The following is a 20534-nucleotide window of genomic DNA, read 5'->3' as shown; positions in this document are numbered from 1 at the left end:
GCAGCACAAGGGTAAAGTAGCGTCAGAAACTCGTTTGGGGTATACTAGCTCGCGCTGAGCCCTGCTCCCTCAAGAGCTGCAGAAGATAGCGCCAACTTTTCCTTTCTCATAACTAACGAATTCCCTTTCTACTAGCTCTTTCCAATGCGTCGCCACAATACTAATCAAACTGCTGTAATTATGCGTGAGCCCTCCGCAAAAGCACCACAGAAGCTGCAGCGCTTACCTTTGGACTCACGCGACTTAGCCTTTGTACTCTCGCAACAGTCCAGGAGGAATGTAGACAAAATGCTTGCGAAGAGGTAGCGAGAGGAGGTAGAGAATGGGCAGAGTCGATAGCAGTCGGGAAACGACAGAATAGCAACCTCCCTGTTCTTCGCTCGTGACAGCTCGCATACAGGGGAGGAGCGCGAAAGAGGGAAAAGCCGAGGACAAAAACCATGCCTCGTTTGGCGTCCCTTCACTAAAGGAAACTCTACCACAGACATGGCAAAAGTTGCGCACAAATTGTATGAGTGTAAATTCAAGGTACGGCATGAAAAACTACGGTACGTTTCTGCTATTTTTGAAAAAAAAAAAGCACCATGCACATTTTTTTAGCGGGCAACTGACGCTGGGCGTGCAGTCTCAAAAGTACCGCAGCGTCAAGACAACACTACGCAAGCAGCCGCCATGCAAATCAACACTTCTGTGCCCGTCGCGGTAATTTAATGGTTATGCCATTGCTTGAGGTCGTAGGTTTGATCCCAACAAGTGACGGCTGTACTTGAACGGGGCCCAAATGCATAGCACACCGTGTACTTAGATTTAGGTACACGTTAAAGAAACTGAGGTGGTCAAAATTAATCCTGAGTCGCTCATTACGGGGTGCCTCATAATCCAATTGTAGTTTCGGCACATAAAACCCCATAATTCAATTAAAGCTTAACGCTTCTGCCACAATGCGACACTCTATGTGAGGTAATGACAATGCTAACCTTGTCGGAAGCTGTGCACACTGTCGCACAACAGCGCCTCAAGCAAACATGACTCGATGTATGTTCTGTGTACTAAGCAGACAAAGAGCAGTAGTACACGCAAGGTAACGTTTAGCATCAACTCACCGCTCTCGTATTACACTAAACGTTCAAGAACTTAGACTATCGACGTCAACATCAAGGCTTATTTTTGTTAACGCAAACAGCACAGAAAGCTTCACTTATAGATTCCCACAGTGCGTGGGATCCCCATGATTATTTTTTTTTCCATCGCTCATTCCGCGGCCCATAGCTTCTCCGGAAATTTATTTGTTGTCCTCCAAATGTCGGCCCCATAGACACAGACAGAATGCACTGATTAAGTCAACTGAGATATGTCGAGTTCAGGAACTTGAGCAAAGCACGTGTTGCTGTACACATGTGTCGTACATAGAGGCTGTAGTATCTGTGAGCACCTTCGGATAAACGCACCTTCGGATGAACGCACCTTCGGTGCTGTCTGTCTGTCTGTCTGTCTGTCTGTCTGTCTGTCTGTCTGTCTGTCTGTCTGTCTTTTCATTCCTTAACACCTTTTCCTGCATATAGGGTAGCAAACAGGACGTGCGCCTGCTTGACCTCGCTGCCTTTGCTTCCCTCTTCTCTTTCTCTCTCTCACTGATTACAGACCTCTCCTTTGAAGGCTACCGGTAAGCTGCTGTTATCCAGAATGATTTGAGAGTGCCTGCCATCTCTGGCGTCATGAGCAGCAGCTTACCCAACAGTATACCCAACAGTATACCCAACATACCCAACAGTATCGTCGATATACGAAGGTACGAATTGGGTATTTTCTCCACCTGTTTCGGTAGGTCGTTGATGGCTGCACGAGAAAACGACTTGTGATAACCAAAATAGCATCGACAGTACGGCTGCCTGTCATATGCTGTATGTGATTAATGACAAAGTGACGATCGTCACGGCCACCTCAATGGTTCAATGGCCGTAAGCTCTTAATTTTCTGAGCACGAGGTCGCGGGTTCGATTGCCGGAAGTGGCGGTCGCCCTCCAGCCTGGTCAGCACGAACTTTTCTTTTCAGTGCGAGAATCCGACAACTATTTCTGAACTAATTTTATGAACGCGAATGGTTATGCAGTGATCACACGACCTCTTCCTCAATTGCGTTTTTGTATTCCGCGCTCGATGTATTCTTTTTCGAGGGCGTCCTTTATTTGTGGTTATGTTTTGGCACATTGGAAGAGAGAAGCAGCCGGCGCTTCTAACAGGCACCATTACCTCCATGTACATGTATAATTAAATATAATAGCCTACACACACCCGTTTATTGTGGCCTCATGACAGTGCTCGGTAAAAAATCGCTGATGGCGAAAATCAGACACTTCCACAACAGCATCTCTCATACTCCAATGTCGTTGGTTTCAAAGATAACATGATATCAGCCAAATTTGTTACGACAGCGTACAAAAGTAGAAATGCGAAAACGCACGCCAGAAGAAGCTGCTAAAGTAACTTTCCAGGGACATTTTCTAACGAGTGAGTTCCACTCAATTACTACCGCTAGTCGGCTGTTATAAACTGTTCTTACAATGTATTTACGCAAAATACAGCAATATATTATCAACAGAACATACGGGTCCCATTGCAAAATAATAAAAGTGTTCTCAGGCTACGCGTATTCGTATATATATATATATATATATATATATATATATATATATATATATATATATATATATATATATATATATATATATATATATAGTAAAAATGCATCCTGTACTATTCCGCGATTTATTACTATTGCGCCTAACGCAGCAAACGGGCGGTATTCTTACCAACTTTATAGAGGAACGTGCGCAGTGTTGTCCGCAAACAAAAGGGACACTCCAAGGAAATGCTATGAACATTTCCTGCAGGAACGGAATGCTACGAAATTCTCCAAAGTTAACGCGTGCGATCGGTGACCCAATTAAGAGTTTCCTACCGAGTGGCCGTAATTCGGAAGTGTTTTTTTTTTTCACAGTAAAGACTAGTAATAAGCTAATAAAAGGTATTTCTAGCCCTTAAAGTTTTTAAAATATAAGCTTTTTATTATTGTAAGATTATCATATTTATCAATTAAGTTTTGCTCAATTAATGTTTCTTTTTCACCATCCAAAACTAAGCATTATTTCACATCGTACACTTAGTCTCTCATGTTAGGGGGACATTGTGGAGTTTTTTTTTTTCTTCTTGAGCTGCTCGAAAAAATGCGCCAGCGGGTCAGCGATATGTTCCACGCCGTCATCACCTGAAGGGTTCAGTTACGAACCACTTAGTCAAGAACTCACTAAATGTGGCATGAATTCCGCATAGGTAACTGCACAGCTCTCCCAGTGGCACGGCTGCTTGCGTAACAGCCATGATTTAGTCTCTTTAAAGAAGAAGAAAAGAAAGGAGGGGAAGAGGGGGAGGGTAACGACTATACGGAGCATGTCGTCTGGCGGAGGCTCTCCTGCTTTCGCAACAACGAACTCTGCTGTGGCTTTCACGGTGGTGCATGTAACTGCCGGAACGAATTGCGTGAGTGGCCCACAGCGATGCCTCATTACTCGGCGCGGCTTCCCGCTCTCGTGCTTTTGTCGATGATCGCGCAGAGGGCGAGAAAAAGGAAGCAGACGCTCATGGGTGAAAGCGCGGCCGGGAACCTATTTCTGTTTCCTCACCTAACTCCCACTCCCGCTCCCCGCTGCACCTTCCTACCGCTCTTTTCTAAACCGTGTCTGCGTCCTTGTTTTTCAACATTTTCTCCCTGCTGGACGGTGCGAGCTGAACCTTGTGAATGTGTGCAACGTCTGGGGTCAGTATAGGGAAGCTCGTTGATTCAGCAGCTTTAGCAATCAGCAATGCAGATGATTACGCGTGCATGCAGATCAGTTTCTGTGGCAAAGAAATCTCGCCTGCGGGGGTCTACTTACGTTTCGAGCACCGCAGCGCAGGGTCTCCTCGTCGCCAAAGATTGCGTCCCATGCCTGCGCATACACTGTATGCTCACGAAACGGCGTGCAGCATCGCTCTTCCCGTACAGATGGACGTGCGAGCGTGCCGACGAGGTTGTCGACATCAGACCCCGCCAAGATGCTGCCCTTTCGCAAAACAAAAACATGTGCCATTCACACAATGTGGTTAACCTGCCGCCTTCTTGAGGCATAGGGCGCTTCGATCGCGACGTTCGACTCGCCGCGCGGTGGCCCATTGCATGGCTTAGTTCTATTGCTGAGTGCGAGGTCGCGGGAGCGAACGCCTGCCATGGTGCTGCCTTCTAATAGGGGTGGTATTGCGCAAATGGCCACGTTCCTTTAGGACCATGCGAAAGAAGCCACAGGGGTTCAAAGTTAATCCGGGACCCCAACTACGCCGTCCCTCATACCCCGTCCTTCATAGTCTTTGGGGAGCCGGCAAAAAGCAGCCAGTTATAACTTCTATTGGAGATTGCCTCCCCCCCCCCATTCTATGAATAATAGAAAAATAAACAACGTGCTAAGAAGCGATAAGTTACAAAATTAGGCAACTCAATTATCCCGCTCTTTCATTCAAACCAAAAGCGAGGGTATCAAATTTATAGATATGAAAAGATTCACGGGCTTTTCTGTAAGAATTCGAACTGAACCCAGATTCAAGCGACGTGATCTTCAGTTTATCAAATTAGTGGCAGGTAAGTATACGTGTTTTGAGGTGGGCAGGTTCGGCAACGTGTTAGCGCGGGCTTTATGATTGTTAATGCGCAATCTGAAAGATCCTTTTGCTGGCCCCATGTACTGTTTCTTGTACACCGTACACTCAAACATATACATGATACTTTTGGTGTCGCATTCGAAGTCGCCTTTAAATTTTAAATGAAAGTTTGAAGCCGTACTACTGACCTGCGCAAAAAGAAGGCTCGGTAGAATAAACCAAAATCAATCATATTGATCCTCATTTTTGACTGCCATGGAATTGTGCATCACGAATGTGTAACTGAAGGTCAAACTGTCGATGCAGTTTTCTACACTGAGGTCCTATAGAGGCTCTGAGAGATCGCCTGCGCCGCGTGCGCCCAAATTTGTCGAAATAGTGGATTCCGCACCGTTCCAGTGCTGCAGTGGCTTCACTGACAGCTTTGTATAAGGGCTCCGTGCAAGGCAGCTGACAAAATCCGGGCCCAGTCCACCCACGGTTTTTGGTTATAGCGGTGTTGCAGTGTTATTCAAATCACGTTTTTCCCAGGTGATTCAGTTCGGCCGCTTCGAGCACTCTACTTCTTCACCAGCGATGAACGTCCTGATAGTTAAGGCGAAAAAAAAAAAAAGAAGTGCTGTCCTGATAGCAGAGAAACTTTGAATTGGACCTCGTGAGAAGCAAAGATGATGTAGTGCAATGGTAACCTTAAAGTAATGACAAGGTTATAATTTACGGGACTGTGAAAAAGGGAAAAGAAAAAGAAACAAAACAACCTACAGAGTATCCGCAGAAGTACCATCCATAACGAAGCGGGGAACTCGTTGTGACACCGTTGCCTACACAGCCGCCTCATATTGCAAGTCAAATATGAAAATGAAGGAAAAGTTTGTGAATCCGGAAAGATGGGTCATCCACGTGGTTTCAGGTTGCAAGGATAACACAGCGAAATAAAAACAGAAGCTCCATAGCCGGTAACCCTACTATTTATACAGGCAGTAAGGAGGCAAGCATGCGAATATTCGTAGGAGTCAACAGGGGTGATGTATTGACAGCGTATGCCACCGACCGTGCAGACAAAGAAACGAATGGGCATGCAAAGGCTCCACGTGGAGTTCTGGATAGAAAAAAAAAAAAGCGTGCATGCAGCAACGTCCTTTTTTGAATCTGCTACGTTCTATGAAAAGGTTATCGGGAGAGCATCCTCGGCTCCGTGTGTTATTCTTTGTCCCTCCCTGGCGTTCAACTCTAAACCTGTTCTGCCTGACCCAATCGAACTGGCGTCTTCGTGCCGTTCTAGTGCCTTGCAGTGTCATGACACCCTCGTGGGAGGCCGCGTCGATAACGTTCGTAACGGTTCGCTTCGATAAACCGATGTAAATACAGGAATATTCATATACTACATACGTGTGGCCCGAGACACAAACGTAGAGGAGTCGGGCGCTGAAGAGCACGATTGGAACTCGTTCGCGAGGTAGTAGGTCTCTTTTTCCCTCCTGATTTTTGTTGCCGGCACCTAGAAGGGTCCACGGTTGACTATTAAAAACGCGTTTAATTGCGCAGTTTGGCATAGCACTTTCCCTTGTTATTTAATAGTAACCAACACCGCCTTAGCGGAGCGACAAAATAGTTCTACGTGTAGCTTTACAAGTGTCACTTTAGAGCGATTCTTCCAAGAAATCTGTCCCCATTAACGGTGTTCTTTAGCCATAAATTACTCATGATTTTGGGAAGTCACCGCAAGAAAGCATGGGACTTGAAGAAAGGGACAACAACCGCTTCGTGTTGTCCTTTTTTTCAAGTCGCCGTGTTTTCTTGCAATGCGGTAACTTCCCAAAATCATGAATAACCAACTGGCCTGCACCCACCACTCTGCTATTTCCCATAATTTATCTCTGTTTTTCATTTGTGATTGCCGTCGTCGTCATTCTTGTTGTTTATTGTTCATTGCAAAATGCAGGTTACCGGGCCGAGCTTAGACTCCAGATAATATAGAAATTGCCAAAGTTAAACAAAGCTTGGTGATTACACGATATAGGAAATTATAGGCTGATCTTTATACAGTTGCTCACTAATCACATATTTCGGAGGCGTTCGCTGCAGAGTGTTCTGTTGTGTTTCTTAATCTATTCTTACGCTATAGCTTCCCTTCCACGTGATCTGTTTGCAAGTCGTCGCGCCATAGTTTCGCTGGAACAATTTCGGAACCATCTGTACACCGGCTGTGAAAGGATTGTAATCGCCTTATACCTTATTCTTTGCCATCAGGCAAGGTTCTGATGCGGTGAATAGCGCGATTCTTCTAGCAATGTTTCTCGTACTTGGTTCGAGTGACCCTTCCTACGAGATCGCCACATATTTTGGCCTCTGCCTACGTGAAGTAGACGCACTGGATAGTGGTGCAACGCTCAGCGCTACGCTCTCCCGCGCGCATCACTTTCATCGCACCATGCCTTTCAGCATTTTCAGAAATAACGACATTTCTGAAAACGTCAGACTGTCAGAATGACCCATCATAGTGTTTGGTTGCGATGCACACGATCTATTATGACACTGCGTGATGTTTCAAGAAGGTTGCTTGTCATGGCCTCCTGTGACTGGACAAAAACAATATATTTACGGTCAATGCTAAAGAAAATAATACAAAGTACAGCGGCAGAAGCCATCAAAGACGATTGTGAGTCAACGATAACTTTCGTATGAAACCTACTGCATATTGTAACGACGTGGGATCGACGAGTATGCGTAGCAGCACCGCCAAGAAACGCACTTTATCAGTCGTCCAAGGGAACAACAACAACGTCTTCTTCGTTTCCCCCGCTTCACCTAAAAACACGCGCTACTTCAGCGTCGTCCCCACTGGCGCATACCCGCTGAATATTGGTTCTGCCAAATATAGTTGCGTCATTTGCTCCCCCTTTAGAAAAGATCATCGTCCCGATGATAGAGGCTTGGAAGGCAGCGGTAAAGAACTGCGCAGTCTTGGCAGTCCTCATAGTACGGCTTCATACGCAACACGTGAACGACCTCGGGTAAATGTCGTCGGCGCTTTGAACAGTGCGAGCTGTCAGGAACGACTTCGTAGTTGACGTCACTGATGCGTCGGAGAACTATGTAGGGCCCGAAGTATTTACGTAGGAGCTTTTCAGAGAGCCCACGCTGTCGAATAGGTGTCCAGACCCACACTTTGTCGCCGATGTTGTATGTTACGGCTTTGTGCCGAAGATTGTAGCGTCTGGCGTCAATGTCCTGCTGTTCGTGGATTCGCAGACGCGCAAGCTGCCTAGCTGCCTCTGCTCGGTGTGTTATCTCTTCAGCACCCGTTTCGTTGTCGTCAAATTCATGAGGGAGCATTGCATCTAATGTTGTTGTAACCTCACGGCCGTATACGAGACTGAAGGGCGTCTTGCGAGTGGTCTCTTGACGAGCCGTATTGTACGCGAAGGTGACATAAGGTAAAACCTCGTCCGAGTTCCTATGCTCTACATCTACGTACATGCTTATCATATCAGCCAATGTCCTATTGAGTCGTTCTGTCAGTCCGTTTGTTTGAGGGTGATACGCTGTTGTCTTTCGGTGGGCGGTACCACTTAGACGTAGAACGATATCTAAAAACTGGGCCATGAACGCAGTACCTCTGTCCGTGACGACTACTGCGGGAGCGCCATGCCTTAAAACGATGGATTCCAGAAAAAATCGTGCCGCTTCATCTGCTGTTGCCCTTTGCAGGGCACTTGTCTCGGCATATCTAGTGAGATAATCCGTGGCAACGATTATCCACCTATTACCAGTAGTAGACGTTGGGAAGGGGCCCAGAAAGTCCATGCCTACTTGTGCAAATGGTGTGGCCGGTACGTCAACAGGGTGCAGTAAGCCGGCTGGTTTGACGGATGGCGGTTTACGACGTTGGCAATCCAGACATGTCTGAACGTAGCGTTTAACGACCGCAGTAAGTCTCGGCCAGTAGTACTTCTGCCGAATCCGTGCCAATGTGCGAGTGTAGCCCAAGTGCCCAGCAGTCGGCTCGTTGTGGCAGGCGTTTAAGATTTCACGTCGAAGCGGTGATGGAACAACAAGTAAGTAGTTGCTGCCGCTAGGCGAGAAGTTCTTCTTGTAGAGGACGTTGCGACGCAAGCAGTATGATGCCACCCCTCTTGCAAAGAGCCTCGGCACGCGGTTGGTTCGTCCTTCGAGGTAATCAATAAGCGGCAGCAATTCAATGTCATCCCGTTGCTGGCGTGAAAGATCGGCAGTATCCACGAGTCCCAGAAAAACCGTGTCGTCATCGTCTTGTGCTGCCGGCTCAACAGGAGACCGAGAAAGGCAGTCGGCGTCTGCGTGCCGTTTTCCCGACTTGTATGTAACAACAAAGTCGAACTCTTGGAGTCGAAGACTCCAGCGTGCGAGCCGGCCGGAAGGATCTTTCAAATTAATGAGCCAGCAGAGGGAATGGTGGTCACTAACGACGGTGAAAGACCGACCATACAAATACGGACGAAATTTCAGAACTGCCCATACCATTGCGAGGCATTCTTTTTCAGTGGTGGAGTAGTTAGCTTCGGCTCGGGATAGTGTCCTACTGGCGTAAGCAATCACCTTTTCGCTGTCGCCCTGCCATTGTACTAGCACCGCCCCTAGACCGACATTACTAGCGTCTGTATGCAATATCGTCGGGGCTTCCTCATCGAAGTGTGCTAATACGGGAGGCGATTGCATGCGTTGCCGGAGCTCGTGGAATGCCCGCTGCTGGTCTTCGCCCCAAGTAAAAGGCATATCGTCTCGGGTGAGCTGTGTTAACGGCCATGCGATACGCGAGAAATTAGCAATAAATCGCCGGTAATATGCACAGAGTCCCAGAAAACGTCGCACGGCTTTTTTGTCTGATGGAATCGGGAAATTAGCGACGGCGGCAATTTTATCCGGATCAGGTCGGACTCCTTGGCTACTGACGACGTGACCGAGGAACTGGAGCTCATGAAAACCAAAATGGCACTTCTCAGGCTTCAAAGTAAGACCGGCAGAGCGTATCGCTTCAAAAACAGTTTTCAGTCTTCGTAAGTGTTCGTCGAACGTTGCGGAAAAGACAATCACGTCATCCAAGTACACCAGGCATGTTTGCCATTTGAGTCCGGAGAGCACAGTGTCCATTAGACGCTGAAATGTTGCTGGCGCCGAACACAAACCGAAAGGAAGTACCTGAAATTCATAAAGTCCGTCAGGCGTCACAAAGGCTGTTTTCTCACGGTCTCTCTCATCCACTTCGATCTGCCAATAACCGCTTTTCAAGTCCATTGAGGAAAAGTAGCACGAGTTTCGCAACCTATCCAAGGAATCATCAATACGCGGCAGCGGATAAACGTCCTTCTTTGTGACCTGATTGAGCTTCCGATAGTCAACGCAGAAGCGCAGGCTACCGTCCTTCTTCTTCACTAAAACTACAGGTGATGCCCACGGACTATTAGATGGTCGAATAACGCCATCTTCTAGCATCGTCTTCACTTGTTTTTGTATCGCTTCGCGTTCCTTTGGGGCCACACGATAAGGGTTTTGTCGGATGGGTCTGGCGTCGACATCAGTAATGATGCGGTGTTTCGTAAGGGGCGTTTGACCAACTCGTGACGCAGAGGAGAAACAGCCCTGGTACTGCTTGATGAGCTCAAGCAGACGATTCCGCTCAACGGCCGTTAACGTCGGATTAACGTCTACAATAGGTGCAGCTGTGTGGATTGTAGAGGCCGACTCCTGCGCTAAGTGGCAGTCTTGTATTTCTGTCACTTCATCGAAATAGGCGACAGCAGTGCCTCTAACGATGTGTCGGCGCTCCCTACTAAAATTTGTCAGCAAGAGTACACCTCCACCAGTGTAACGACGTGGGATCGACGAGTATGCGTAGCAGCACCGCCAAGAAACGCACTTTATCAGTCGTCCAAGGGAACAACAACAACGTCTTCTTCGTTTCCCCCGCTTCACCTAAAAACACGCGCTACTTCAGCGTCGTCCCCACTGGCGCATACCCGCTGAATATTGGTTCTGCCAAATATAGTTGCGTCAATATCTCCCTGTCATCCGTAAACCGCAAAACCTTACGGGCACGTGAGCAGAGATACGAAGTGGCAATCTCGCTGCCAAGCACAAAGCCAAATGGTATCAAAACAGTGTACCTTGCAGTAATCGCACCACCCCAGTTGAAAATTCGTAGTGACCACACTAGCCCTATATTATATTGGCTGAAACTTCGTTACAATGGCTTTCCATCAAGCGGCCTCGGACGTGTGTGTTGCCGATGGGGCGTTCGCAGCTGGCACGCTTCACCTTCTGCAACTTCCTCACCTTCTGTAACTCGAGTGCGTGACATCACCTTCGCGCTGCCCAACCAATCAAGTGCCTTGCTCTCCTGGAGGATTGGCCGAGAATTGACACATACCATTATCACGTACACACTGCCGAAGTTGTCTGCTCGCACACGTACCAACTGACACATACTAGGCCAGACAGCAGCTAGCAAGTTCGGGTCTATTCGGGCCCATACCCAGCGGCCCCAAGTTGACTCTCATCCCTGTTTTCATTGTGCGAGGTCGGCCGACGTCCATCCAAAGTGGACAAAGTAGCTACAGAAGGCTATCGCTTTAAATAAGTAAATAAATAAATAAATAAATAAATAAATAAATAAATAAAGGGCTAGCTTCTTTTCAGAGCAGTCGAAAATAGTTGAGATTAGAATGTAAGTATTTTGTCCCACGCAAACAGGGCTTTTCATACTAGGGTGCAGCTTCGAGCTATGCTGGATCTGCAAAATCTGTGCACATGTTCTCTGAATAAAGTTGGCTTTGAACTTGAATTTTATTCTTCATGTACGATGAAAGAACACATCTGGCGATCTAGTATACACAATAAATGTGAATTCATTGAATTGAGACTCCTGAATTACTTACACAACGAAAAAATCTGGTAAGACGTAAACATGTGTAACTAAGTTAAAAATAAAGCCAGAACACCACTATACAGATTATTCAGAATAAAACATGGAACGTAAGTGTAACGTATTGCATGATTATGCTATGCATGATTATGTTATGCTAATTACAAATTATCCACTGCAGAGGTAGAAAGGCATGACTTCAGAGTTTGTTTGAATGATTAAAGCAGTGACTTAGTCTTACTCTCTCATTGGGTAAAAATATTCCCCGGCTTAATTTACAAGTAATAACCTGCTGACTGAACGCCATTATTAGGCAGAACTTGTGGCAAAAGTATGTATTTTTTAAATAAATGCATCGTTACAGTGTGATTAACAATCCAATTCCTATAAATGAGTTGGGGAAGAACGTGGTGACCGGATCATGCATGTCTGTGGTAAAGAGGCGAACCAAACCCGCCGTGGTTGCTTAGTGGCTTTGGTGTTGCGCTGCTAAGCACGAAGTCGCGGAATCGAATCCCAGACACGACGGCCGCATTTCGATAGGGGAAAGCGCAAAAAAAAAAGAAATCCCGTGTACATAGATTTAGGTGCACGTTAAAGAGCCCCAGATGGTCAAAATTAATCCCTAGTCCCACACTACGGCGTGCCTCATAATCAGATCGTACTTTTGGCACGTAAAACCCCATAAGCTTTAGAGACGAACAAAACTTGGTTGCTGCGCATTACCAGAGGTGCGCTTCCGCTCATCATTGCAGTAATAAAAAAAACAGGAAAAAAATGGAGAAATAATATCGCTCACGCTTTTGCATGAAAGTTTCTGCACGGCCTTGACAAACTAGATTTGACAGCTTTGTGACAGTATATTGTAAGGAATATTTTCCTCCCATTCCCACGTAATTTCTTTCCTCATTTATCTGTCTCTATAGCCGTTGACATCCCAGGAATTACAAACAAGTTCCACCCACAAAAACGCCGTACGCCTATCTTTCACCTCTGGAAGAGAGCCGATGCAGCTGTAGTGCGCGTGCAGCCGAATGGCTTGGCTTGGTTAATAACAATGCAGGCCAAATGGAAAGTAAAAGCTCGTTGTTTCAAGCTTATATTTGCCTGAGCCATGATATCAGGATCATCCATGAAATTTGCCCTAGACATTCATGTGTAGTCCTGAAACCAGTGACACGAGGACAGATATATATGAAAAAAAAAACAGCCTCCGGGAAATAATCAAACTCTATTGGTTGTATATAATTTGTGTGTAATTGTGGGGGAACTCTTGCTGGCTCGGCTCTTTTCCAGATGTGAAGGATAGACCCACTGGATCTTTGTGGGTGGAGCTTGTTTGTAATTTTTTTAGGTTGTCACCGACTATAGTGCAGCGATTGGTGGCTATTCTTTTTTACCCACGAAGTGTTTTACGTCGCTTCAACTGACTAACTCGCCACTGTGTCATCACGGTCGTTGTCGGCTGCCTTCGTTCGGCACCTGCCGCTGACCCGCCGCGGCGCTGCTGAGCACGAGTTAGCTCGATTACCGACCAGTGGAGGCGTAGTGTGTTGCGTTTCGCCTGCGACACGTGGTTTTGCCGGCGCGACTGCGGCGGGGCGGCAGACATTTTGGCCCGATCGTCGTCGCCGCAACACTCATCGCCAGGTGTTTCCAGGCGCGACTGCGGCGATGCGACCGCCTAGGGATCATCCTCGCATTCCAGTCATTGTGCCCGAAACAGGCGATGCCAAAGCAGGGATCTCATTCCAGTCATTGTGCCCGAAACAGGCGATGCCAAAGCAGGGATCTCGTTCCAGTCATTGTGCCCGAAACAGGCGATGCCAAAGCAGGGACCATCCTCTCATTACAGTCATTGTGTCCGACCGGCAGCGCCACGACAGGGTGCTACGAGATCGTGCTCGACATGGTGCTACGGCATCGCTACGACAGTGTGCGTCACCATTAGCCCATTGTACATTCACGTGCTCGTCTTTTGAGGGGTTCCTTCTTGCCCTCAACTGCGAGAGTATAAAAAAACAGCTGCCCCCGGACGCCAAAAAGAAGGGCTCCGATTTCTTCTGTTGAGTGAAGTGCTCTCCCGTCTCTCTACGTCGGTCAAACCTGACCGCCAACTCTTTGCGATGTTAAAATAAACAAGTTGTTTCGTTGTTACCAGTCGACTCATGCTTTGCCGGGACCTTCGGATGCTTCCAGTTGTACCCCAGGCCGCCAGGCCAACGCTACCCTTGGGGCTTGCGACCCAGGTACAACCACGGGCGTCAGCGCCGAGTTCCCAACAGATCGTACCAGCAGTCCGATCCCAAACATCTGGTTGGCAGCGGTGAGATCGCCTACGACTTCAAACAACTGTCTGCCAGCGGCGAGATCGCGACAACGGAGGCCAGCAGCAAAGAGATGCAGTTGACAGTATGCTGAGCAGCTCAACGACGATCCGGGAGCAGTGCAACGAGCCCTGTGTGACGACTGGTTGCCTGCAGCGGAACGACTGCGCGGAATTCCTGCCTGCGAGGTTTGGTGAGTGCGGGACTTTCTTCTTCTGAGCTTTGCCAGGCTTTTTGTTAGTGTCAGAAACAGAGCTGGTAATTGTGGTTGTCGTTGCTGCCGGGTTAGTTGCGGCAAGACAATAATAGGCAGTAGAGAAAGCAGCATTCAGAGCAGCCATGGATTTGAAGTCGTTGCGCAAACCGAAATTGTTGGAGCTTGCAAGAGAGTTGGGTCTGGATGTCTCAGACAAACTAAGAAAACCGGAACTGATAAAGGCTATTCTTGAGTTAGAGGCTGAGGATGACGAGCTGTCGGAATGCCTTGAGACCATTGAAGAGAGAGAGACTGCAAAAAGACAGGAGCGCGAACTTAAAGAGCAAAAAGAAAAAGAAGAGCGCGAACTTAAAGAACAGAAAGAAAAAGAAGAGCGTGAACGTAAAGAACAGAAAGAAAAAGAAGAGCGTGAACGTAAAGAACAGAAAGAGCGAGAGCAACAAGAGCGTGACCGTCAACACGCTTTGGAAATGAAGCGTCTTGAGGTAGAGATGGAACGCGCTCGTAATGGAAGTCAGGCACACGGTGCAGGAGAACGCGTATTGTTCAAAATGACTGACCTGATGCGGCCGTTTAAGCTTGGAGAGGACATTGGTTTGTTCCTGGTTAACTTTGAGCGAACGTGCGAGAAGCAGGGGTTCTCTCGGGAAACGTGGCCACAGCGCTTGCTCACTTTGTTACCCGGCGAGGCGGCCGACGTAGTCGCTCGCTTGGATAGAGAGGAAGCAGAGGATTTCGACAAAGTAAAATCGAGTCTGCTAAAAAAGTACCGGCTGTCTGCGGAGGCGTTCCGTCGGAAGTTTCGGGAAAATGAGAAAGGCAGAAGTGAGTCATATACAGAGTTTGCGTATAGGCTTATGTCGAACATGCAGGAGTGGCTCAAAGAAGAGAAAGCGTTTGGTGACCACGATAAAGTTCTGCAGTGTTTCGGGCTAGAACAGTTTTATAGTCGGTTACCGGAGAACGTGCGATACTGGGTCTTGGATAGGCCAGACGTGAGTACGGTGGCTAGAGCCGCTGAGCTAGCCGAGGAGTTTGTGACGCGTCGAGCTCGCGGAGCTAAGGACGGTCAAAAGGGTGAATTTGGCTCGAAGTTTGAGAGGCCGAAGTTCGCGCCCATGAGATTAAAGGGGGACACGCGTAGGGAGGATGCGAGTGAAAGCAGTCCGACCAAACGTAAAGAGACGGCGGCAGCCAAACGCAGAAAGCGGTTCGAGATGAGGCGAGCGCGCGTTTGTTATACGTGCCAGAAGCCGGGTCACTTTTCGGCGCAGTGTCCGGAAACAACACCAAAAGTTGTGTTTTTTTCAATAGGCAGCACTGACGAGAACATGAAGCTTCTCGAGCCTTACATGCGAGACCTCCTCGTAAACGGGAAAGAGTGCCGAGTGCTTCGCGATTCCGCAGCTACGATGGATGTAGTTCACCCGTCTTACGTAGAACCCCATATGTTCACGGGCGAGTGCGCGTGGATCAAGCAAGCCGTGGAAGCTCATAGCGTGTGTCTGCCAGTAGCAAAGGTGCTTATTGAAGGACCTTTCGGAGCGCTTGAGACAGAGGCGGCAGTGTCATCTATGCTGCCACCCCAGTACCCGTACCTATTTTCAAACAGGTCCGATCACCTCCTGCGCGAGAAGGGGCTTTTGTTTGGTGAAGCTAGTGGTCAGGCCTTAACCAGATCGAAGGTTCGGGAGCTCGCTGCAAAGGCGGTAGTTGCGGGGCCGACGTTATCAAACAACGAAAAAGGGTCAGAGGCGCAGCAAGCTGATATTCCGAGCACGCCCGAACTGAATAAACTTGAGTCTGTAACGTTAAAGGCGCCAGATACTGGAGAGGAAATGCCCGACACGGGAAAGTTAGAAGAGCTATCTACTGATTTGCTCATCGCGCCTACGTCAGACGGACTTGATAGGTTGCTAAAAGTCAGCCGGTCGGCTTTGATAGCCGAGCAAAAAAAGGATGGCAGCCTGGAAAACGTGCGCTGCAATGTCAAAGAAGGTATCGCCAGGAAAACTGCGCGTTTTGTGGAAAGGGGTGGAGTCCTGTACCGGAAGTATCTAGACCGCAGAGGAGTGGAGTTCGATCAGCTAATTGTGCCTCAATGCTATCGTCAGGATCTGTTGCGCTTGTCACATGGGGGTTCGTGGTCCGGACACCTAGGAGTTAAGAAAACTAAGGACCGTCTCTTGCAAGAGTACTATTGGCCAGGGTGTTTTCGGGACGCAGACCATTTCGTGAGGACATGTGACACTTGTCAGCGGGTGGGCAAACCAGGGGACAAATCGAGGGCGCCGTTGAAATTGGTACCTATCATTACGGAGCCTTTTAGACGGCTCGTTATTGATACTGTGGGACCTCTGCCGGTAACAGCCACGGGGTACAGACACATTTTGACTGTGATCTGCCCAGCGACAAAGTTCCCTGAAGCAGTGCCGCTTAAAGAACTCAGCTCAGTTGAGATAGTCAATGCACTACTGTCCATATTTGCGCGAGTTGGTTTTCCTGCAGAAATTCAATCAGATCAGGGCACAGTGTTTACTAGCGCTTTGACGACAACTTTTCTCGAAAGGTGTGGGGTAAAGCTGTTACACAGCTCAGTGTACCACCCACAGTCGAATTCCGTTGAGAAGCTCCACTCCGTCATGAAGCGCGTGTTGAGAGCCTTGTGTTTTGAACATCAAACTGACTGGGAGCTGTGTCTGCCTGGGGTGATGTTTGCTTTAAGGACCGCGCCGCATGCGGCTACGGGGTTTTCGCCAGCTGAACTGGTGTACGGTCGCTCGCTTCGATCTCCGCTTCGCATGCTTCGAGAATCATGGGAAGGTAGGGGCGACGACCCAGTCGTGGTGGAGTACGTACTTAAGCTCCTCGAACGCTTAAGAAGGGCACAGGAGTTGTCAGGTGAAGCAATGACAAAGGCCCAGCAGAGGGCCAAGGTTTATTATGATCGGACAGCCAGGGCCCGTCGTTTTCAGGTTGGCGATGAGGTCATGATATTGCGCACATCGCTAAACAACAAACTAGACGTGCAGTGGGAGGGCCCAGCACGAATTGTTCAGAAACTGTCGGACGTTAACTACGTGGTAAGTCTGCCAGGAAAGCGGAAAGCACAGCAAGTTTACCACTGTAATCTGCTCAAACCTTATAGACAACGGGAAGCAGTGGTGTGCATGATGATAAACGTTCCTGAAGAGCTTCCAGTCGAGCTTCCGGGACTAGGCTCAGTGACGAACAGGGAAGACACCGGTCAAGTCATTAGTGACCTTATCAGTAAAGCACCGCTGTCGCCCGAGCAGAAAACCGAACTACACCAGCTATTACAAGAGTTTCAAGGTCTGTTCTCTGAGAGGCCTGGTAGGACTTCTGTACTTACTCATGATATTGAACTTACCTCCCCAGAGCCAGTACGATCCAAGGCGTATCGGGTGTCACCCCGCCAGAGCGATATTATGGAGGCTGAGGTAAAGAAAATGCTACAGCTCGGTGTTATTGAGGCAGGTGAGAGTGATTATACCTCCCCTTTGATTTTAGTTGAGGTACCGGGCAAGGAACCTCGTCCTTGCGTCGACTACCGCAGGCTTAATTCCATCACTAAGGATCAAATTTATCCGATCCCTAACATCGAGGAGCGCCTTGAGAAAGTTAGTAGCGCTCAGTTTATTTCCACCCTAGATCTTGTCAGGGGTTATTGGCAGGTTCCACTTACAGAAGAGGCTAGTAGGTATGCGGCGTTCATTTCACCAATGGGAACATTCCGTCCTAAAGTGTTGAGTTTTGGTTTGAAGAACGCGCCATACTGTTTTTCAAGTCTCATGGATAAAGTGTTGCGGGGACAGCAAGAATTCGCTTTACCGTATCTAGACGACGTAGCGATATTCTCCGCATCCTGGTCTGAGCATATGGCACACTTGCGGGCAGTGCTAACCCGCCTGCGCGAAGCGGGCTTGACAGTCAAGGCTCCTAAGTGCCAGATAGCACAGGCCGAGGTTGTCTACCTCGGTCACGTGATTGGTCAGGGTCGTCGCCGCCCCTCTGAAATAAAAGTGGCCGCTGTGCGAGACTTTCCGCAACCGCGCACCAAGACCGATATTCGGTCGTTCTTGGGTGTCGCCGGCTACTATCAGAGGTACATCCCTAGGTACTCTGATATCGCGGCTCCCCTGACGGATGCTCTAAGAAAGACAGAGCCTCAAACAGTCGTCTGGGACGAGACCAAGGAAAGAGCTTTTAGCGCCCTAAAGAGTGCCCTAACAAGCCAGCCTGTGCTACGATCGCCAGACTATACAAAAGGGTTCATTGTTCAGTGCGATGCTAGTGAGCGAGGCATGGGCGTTGTACTGTGCCAACGGGAAAATGGAGAAGTAGAACACCCCGTCCTGTATGCTAGTCGTAAGCTGACCAGTCGTGAGCAGGCGTATAGCGCCACCGAGAAAGAGTGTGCATGTCTCGTGTGGGCCGTTCAGAAATTGTCATGCTATCTAGCCGGCTCGAGGTTTATCATTGAGACGGATCACTGCCCTCTCCAATGGCTGCAGACCATCTCTCCCAAAAATGGCCGCCTCCTGCGCTGGAGCCTCGCTTTACAACAATATTCCTTTGAGGTGCGTTACAAAAAGGGGAGTCTCAACGGTAACGCCGATGGCTTAAGTCGAAGCCCTTAACGTAGGAATCAGCCTCAAAATTGTTTGTTACTGATGTTTTTCTTCCTGAGGCAGGATTTTTTTAACATATTGCTTTTGTTTAGTGTTTCAAAGTGATGATATGCTTTCTAGTGCAATTTTCCAATTTGTGGACGCGTTCTGAGTGATGCTAGACTACTGCAAGGAACTAGGCAGTGGTATAAAAAGGGGAAAGAGCCTGGCAGGGCTTAGTGAGGGTTGTGCCGTGCTTGCTGACTGAGCGGTTGAGTTTCAGCGTAGTTCTAACGCTTGCCGGGAACGAGAACAAAAATGTGAACTCTCCCGAAGTCACTTTGCAGTGTCCCGTGCGAACCTGAACGAGAGAACGAGGCCTTCTCTGTGCGCTGCGCTCGAGAAACGTCGAGGGACGCCCGACTTCGGTTATGAGCATCATCGAGCGACATCCCTCCGGACAGCGGATGCAGTCCCCTGTCCATCGGGATCTCCTTCCCCCGGCGGGGCGGTCTGTTGCGTTTCGCCTGCGACACGTGGTTTTGCCGGCGCGACTGCGGCGGGGCGGCAGACATTTTGGCCCGATCGTCGTCGCCGCAACACTCATCGCCAGGTGTTTCCAGGCGCGACTGCGGCGATGCGACCGCCTAGGGATCATCCTCGCATTCCAGTCATTGTGCCCGAAACAGGCGATGCCAAAGCAGGGATCTCATTCCAGTCATTGTGCCCGAAACAGGCGATGCCAAAGCAGGGATCTCGTTCCAGTCATTGTGCCCGAAACAGGCGATGCCAAAGCAGGGACCATCCTCTCATTACAGTCATTGTGTCCGACCGGCAGCGCCACGACAGGGTGCTACGAGATCGTGCTCGACATGGTGCTACGGCATCGCTACGACAGTGTGCGTCACCATTAGCCCATTGTACATTCACGTGCTCGTCTTTTGAGGGGTTCCTTCTTGCCCTCAACTGCGAGAGTATAAAAAACAGCTGCCCCCGGACGCCAAAAAGAAGGGCTCCGATTTCTTCTGTTGAGTGAAGTGCTCTCCCGTCTCTCTACGTCGGTCAAACCTGACCGCCAACTCTTTGCGATGTTAAAATAAACAAGTTGTTTCGTTGTTACCAGTCGACTCATGCTTTGCCGGGACCTTCGGATGCTTCCAGTTGTACCCCAGGCCGCCAGGCCAACGCTACCCTTGGGGCTTGCGACCCAGGTACAACCACGGGCGTCAGCGCCGAGTTCCCAACAGATCGTACCAGCGGTCGGATCCAAACAAGTGCAAAAACGTTCACGTGCACATTAAGGCATCCCCCGTGGTTCAAAATTAATCCGTAACAGTGTAGTACGGCGTCCCTCATAGGTGGGCAGTTGTTTTGCGTCGTTAACCGCTACAACTAACCCGCCTGCCAGCCGACCAGCTGCTGCTGTTTAGGATGGTGCTTTCCTTTCTGTGACCACGTCCGATTTGCATATATTGCTGGCTGAATGAAAATTTCAGACTGTCATGTGGAACCTTAGCGGAAGCGGCGTTCGTTTGTGTGATCACTCCCCGCACTAAAGCAGTTGAATTCGCCTCTCTCTTGCTTCTTTTCCTTTCTATCATTCTGTTCCTTCTTTTGGCGCTTGTCATGTTGCATTGCATCCGCTACGGTCAGCTTGGGCGAAGGAGGCTATTACTAAATGTATAACCTCCTTGGCTTGGGCGCATGAAAAGCTGATGGCTCATGTTTGTCTGGACCTCACGTGACAGGCAAGATGCATAGATGGAGCC

General features: G+C 48.7%; 1 protein-coding gene and 1 long non-coding RNA gene across 4 annotated transcripts in view; one reads left to right on the top strand and one right to left on the bottom strand.

The window, feature by feature from the left end:
- Positions 1–4031, bottom strand: part of LOC142583143 (uncharacterized) — a 92472-nt gene extending 88441 nt beyond the window's left edge. For both annotated transcript variants that reach the window (XR_012828555.1, XR_012828554.1), the window contains exon 1: positions 3933–4031. This is a non-coding gene — a long non-coding RNA (uncharacterized LOC142583143). The remainder of the gene's footprint in view (positions 1–3932) is intronic.
- Positions 1–20534, top strand: part of LOC142583127 (uncharacterized) — a 115130-nt gene that overhangs the window by 26356 nt on the left and 68240 nt on the right. The gene's annotated exons all lie outside the window — the stretch shown is intronic.

The sequence above is a fragment of the Dermacentor variabilis genome, chromosome 1, assembly GCF_050947875.1.
Source record: "Dermacentor variabilis isolate Ectoservices chromosome 1, ASM5094787v1, whole genome shotgun sequence".
Taxonomy (NCBI): Eukaryota; Metazoa; Arthropoda; class Arachnida; order Ixodida; family Ixodidae; genus Dermacentor; species Dermacentor variabilis.
This window is presented reverse-complemented; position numbering and strand designations above follow the sequence as displayed.